Consider the following 5,634-nt stretch of genomic DNA (forward strand, 5'->3'; position numbering starts at 1 on the left):
CCAAGGGGAAAAGAGGGGGTGGGATGAATTGGGGGACTAGGATCGACATATACACACTATTGATATGATACTATGTGTAAAAAAACATAACTAATGAGAACCTACTGCATAGCACAGGGAGTTCTACTCGGTGCTCTGTGGCGACCTAAATGGGAAGGAAATCCAAAAGAGATGGGATATGTGTGTAACTGATTCAGTTTGCGGTGGAGCAGAAACTGACACTGCAGTGTAAAAGAACTATTGATATACTCCAATTAAAAAAAAGAAAGAAATATTTTACCAAAGAAAAGTAAGCCAAGGACATATATTGTAGGTTTTTGTTAGAGCATCACCTCACTCCAAGATACTGGGTACCAATTTCTGAACTAAATAAGTCACCCAGCTGCAACACAGCAGATAAACCACAAAAATCTCAGGGCATAAGAGAATATTAGCTTATTTCTGAATGATATTAATCCAAAATAGGCATCTCTGATTAGCAAGTTCTACTCTCTCAGTGAAAATTCAGGAATCCAGAATCCTTCCATCTTGTATCAACAGCTACCATCTCCAAGGTTGATGCAGAAGGTCGAGAAAAATGTGTGGGAGGCCTGAGTATTGGGCAAGTCTCCTGAGCTCACATTTCATTGGCTAGAACTCAAACACATGACCACATTCATTGTGAAGGAGGCTGGGAATTGTAATTTAACTGTATTCTCAGAAAGAAGAGAAAATCTATTAATATATGGTTATCGCTACCCATGCCACATACACCCAGTTACCAAATTTTAATTTAGCATTCTCTTCTGGTTTCCAGATATAGAAAGAGCCAAAATAATCATGGACTGTTTAAAGTACTTTTGCCTCAAATATACACCGAGCGTATACTGTATGGAAATGAGTGGACTAGACAGGATATGAAATCTGCTTGGAACCATGGATGTCAGTGGAAGCTTCTCTGTAATATCCATTGTGTTATTTGCTAACTGTCTTCTTTCGAAAAGAAGGAAAGAAACATGTGCTATGTCCTAGGCCTTTTATCAGGAGGGAAGATGGAAGCAATCATTTTGATGGGGGCCAGTTTTCATTGGGAGAAAATGATGCTCTGGCTAAATGCTCACCAGAGGGTTCTGGTTTCCAACCTCTGCCCATCCTAGAAACACCAGGGACCCTCCCTGTACTTCTTGGTACCAGGATGCTCCTGCCTGATCCTCAGGGATACCCAGGCGTCTCCCGGCCCTCTTCTCTCACACAAGCAGGACTGCCATGGCAAGTTCAGACTCGGCTGCAGGCAGATGACTGGACTACAATTTCCCTCCTCCCACCCCTTCCAACTTCATTAGAAACCCTGTATCATCCAAGATGGTTTTCCCGAGCCTCTACAGATTCAATTCCCCAGGCCTGTGTCATGGACAATGGATACTGCAAGCTCCAGAGCATCCTAGCACATCTGACAACTGTAACCTGGGCATCCTTTGCCCATGCCCCTAGGCTGGAGCTTCCTGAAAGGGACACATGTCCTTCTTCCTTCCTCTAAGTTCTCTGAAGGTGCCCGTGCCCCAGGACCCACCAACCTCCCCTCTTCCCTGGTCCTTCACAACCTCCCCTCTCCCGTGGTCCTCCCCTCTCCCCTGGTCCTTGTTTGGGGGGTGTATGTGAGGGGAGACGTAGGGTTTTTGTGTATTTTTTTTTTGCAAACACATAGTCTCTCTTTTTAAAAATATTTTTTAATTGAAGTATAGTTTATTTATAGTGTGTGTTAGTTTCAGGTATACAGAAAAGTATAACTGATTCAGTTACATACATCTGGACAGAGGAGCCTGGTGGGTTACAGTCCGTAGGGTTGCAAAGACACGGCTGAAGTGACTTAGCACACATGTCATATATATTTGTATTCTTTTTCAGATTCTTTTCCCATATAGGTTATTCGAATAGTTCCCTGTATGATACAGCAAGTCCTTGTTTATCTACTTTACATACAGTTACTACCAAATTCCTAATGTATGCTCCTCCCCCACCCCCGCCTTGGGCTTTCCTGGTGGCTCAGATGGTAAAGAATCTGCCTGCAATGCGGAAGACCCAGGTTTGATCTCTGGGAAGCTCCACTAGAGAAGGCAATGGCAACCCACTGCAATATTCTTGCCTGGAGAATTCCATGAAAAGAGGAGCCTGGTGGGCTATAATCTGTGATGGTCACTAAGAGCAGGACTCAACTGAACGACTTCCCCCACCTTGGAAACAAGTCTGCTTGTTTTGTTCTAGACATCACATCTCAAAACTGATTAAGCCATCCCAAATGAAAATAGAAGCCTGAATACGACTGATTCAAGGCCCAAAGCCAATAGAAGTGTTCCCAGTCCATAGAGCTCCTGGGGATTCCCAGTGGGGCAATCCAGGGAAGACCCCTGAGAGCAGAACCCAGCAGGGATGATGTCATATAGCCAAAGCCCATGTGAAGAGACTCCCGCTGTGCTCCCGCTCAGCACCCTTTCCCCTGACTTTTCCAAAGACAGACTGAGCCCAACACCCACACGCCTCTGGTCCTGGCATTCGTCTTTATGCTCCTCCCCAGAGTCAGACGCAACTGAGCCACTAAGCACACAGCACACCCTGGGTCTTCTCTCTTTGCCTCGGTGTCCAGAGAAGGATCAGAATTGGAGCTAGTAGCAAAGTATTATGGCAGTCAGCCTCTCTCCCAGCCTCTGGTTTCCCTGTGAGAGTGGAGCCCACAGCCGCTGGAGGCCAGCAGAGAGTACATGGAAGCAGCCCAGCCAACAGGCATTCACCTCCTCCCATTCATTATCTAATTCATCTGATCAATCTACAGACATATGCTGATGCCTTCTGTCTGCCAGGCCTGCTGCTGGACCGTGAGGACATCATGACCCACACAGCCTCTCTGCCCAGACTTCATCCTGGGGGGTTTTCCTCCCAGGAGCATCTTGGTCCCTTCTAGCACAATCCCTTGCGAAAACAGAGTCAGGGAGGGCCCCTTCTCAGCAAGTTGGGCAACAGTCGGAGATTAGAATGGTAATGGATTTTCCCTCCCTGGAGGTATGGGTGAGGGATTTTAATTTAAAAATAAATAAATAAATAAAACAGTCCCCTTCAGGCCAAATAGCCTTGGATTCTGAGTATGCATGTCTTCCTGTATCACACTATCCTCAGTTCTTTGCCAGGATCTCGGGATACACGTTTTCTCTGCTCTGGTGGGGGATGATGGGGAGAAAGGGGATGATGGTGTTCCTTAGAAGAGAAATAAACTCATATCTCCTGCCCATGAGATTTCCTCACAGCCTGGCAGCTGCTCTGATTTCTTCAGATTTCAAAGAACTGTTTCCCTGGGTCAAAGGTCAGCCCCCTACACCCAACAGCTGACATTCCTAGAACCTCTTCCATCCACCCATTACCCATAGAAATTTCTCTCACGTTAATAGTGAGGCTCCTGCTTGGGTGCTGAACTCCCCTTTCCTGATTAGGGCCTGCTTCCACTCTCTGCTCTTGGGCTTGGGTGTCTCTCTAAGGTCAGCTATTCTGAGACTCTTCCCAGAACACCTGCTCCTGGGGCCAGACCTGCTGGGCCACCCAGAGTGGGAGGGGAGATGTGTGGCCAATTCAAAGGTGCCTGCTGCGGAGCCTTGGAAAAAGAGGCCAAAACATCCCACTTGGTTGATTTCTCTTCCTAAGTTGAAGATCTTTTTATCCTCAGTCTCATCTTAGGAGCAGGGGGTTCCTTGTCCTTCTGCCAAGGCTCCTGTTTTTTGCAGGCTGTCCAGCTGTTTTTCCAGCCTGTGCAGCTGCTGTCTGTGCTCACCCAACTGCTCTTACAGGACTGGACATGTTTCTTTCTTTGCCTTCTCTTATCTCTTGGCGGCAAGCCAAGCAGCAGAAGCCACTAATAGTAACCAGCTACTCCAGCCGAGGTCACCGCCTGGGGCCTTTCTTTCTCCTCCATCTCAGGAACAAGCTCTGCTAGTTCAGATTCTATCTTGTCTCCAAGGATCCCCATGGAACTGTCCAGGGATCCGGAGTTAGTTTTGCCTATTGGAGAACACTGCCTTCTCCTGTAAGCTCAAAGACTCGGCATGGAGGAAGGGGGCCCTCAAGGGGTTAAAGACGTGGTCCCTGCCTCCCATTCAATGCCCCCCTCCTTTAGGGTCCTCCACTGATTCTCTGATGCCTCACAGTCCAGTTTGTTAACCTCGGTTAAGACTTCTCCTTCGCTGCCCTTTTCCTGGGTAGATTCTCCATTTGGAGGATCCAGCCAAGAATATTCTTTCTCTTCCATAGTGGAAATCCTCATGAGGTCTCTGGACCCCCCTGCTTGTCTATGCTGCTGCTAAGTCGTTTCAGTTGTGTCCGACTCTGTGAGACCCCATAGACGGCAGCCCACTAGGCTTCACCGTCCCTAGGATTCTCCAGGCAGGAACACTGGAGTGGGTTGCCATTTCTGCTTGTCTATAACATAGGGCAAATTCTCAAGCAGAGGCAATTTGACACTCCTGCCAAGGAATATTTGGTAATAACCAGAAGACATTCTTTTTTTACAATTTTATTTATTTATTTTTGGCTGTGCTGGGTCTTCGTTGCTGCACAGGCTCCTCTAGTTGCGCTGCCTGGGTTTCTCACTGTTGCAGAGCACACGCTCTAGGGTGCATAGGCGTCAGTACCTGCAGCAAATGGACTCAGTTCATTGAGTTCAATGGTTCCCCGGCTCTAGGGGACAGGCTCAGCAGTTGCGGTGCATGGGCTTAGTTATTCTGTGGCATGTGGGATCTTCCCAGACCAGAGATCAAACCCGAGTTTCCTTCATTGGCGGGCAGATGCTTTACCACTGAGCCACCAGGGAAGGCCTGAAGACATGCTTGATTGTCACATGAGGGTGGAGGGATTCTGCTGGTAGAGGTGGTGAAGGGCAGACAGAGGTCAAGCACTCGAGTAAACAGCTGAGAAGCACAGGACTGCTCCCTCAACAAAGGTTACCGGCACTAAAATGTCAGTGGTGGGGAGGCTGAGAAACTTTGCCCTTTGGGTTTTGGTCTCAAGGGATCTGTGAGGTTCTCTCCAGCCTGGCAGTCTATGAAATCCCAACAACTTTGTCCCACTCCCACCCCAGGGGCTAACTCTTCATTTCAAGTTCTGAAGGCATATTGCTTGGGGAATATTCAGTTAGTGTGCGATTTCAAACAGACTAATAATAGTAATACCTAATGACAAAATTGTATTCAACTTAAATAAAACATAACTTAGTTGTAGATGTTGTGGCCCATTTTGTGCACTTTGGGTTTGTAGAGTACTTATCAGTTTGTTTTTAATTCCAACATTTGGCTTTTTTAATCAAGCAGAAGTGCAAATATTTGTCATTGCCTTCTTTATTTAAATTAGTTTCTATTGGCATATAGCTGCTTGACAATGTTCTGTTGGTTTCTGCTGTACAGTAAAGTGAACCAGCCATACATTTACATATATCCCCTCTTTTTTGGGTTTCCTTCCCGTTTAAGTCACACACAGTTTGGGGTAGAGTTCCCTGTACTATACATTACGTTCTCATTAGTTACCTGTTTTATGCATAGTATTAATAGTATATGGGCTTCCCAGGGGGTAAGGAGAAGGAAATGGCAACCCACTCCAGTATCCTTGTCTGGAAAATCCCAT

This window comes from Capricornis sumatraensis, chromosome 19, assembly GCF_032405125.1.
Source record: "Capricornis sumatraensis isolate serow.1 chromosome 19, serow.2, whole genome shotgun sequence".
Classification (NCBI taxonomy): Eukaryota; Metazoa; Chordata; class Mammalia; order Artiodactyla; family Bovidae; genus Capricornis; species Capricornis sumatraensis.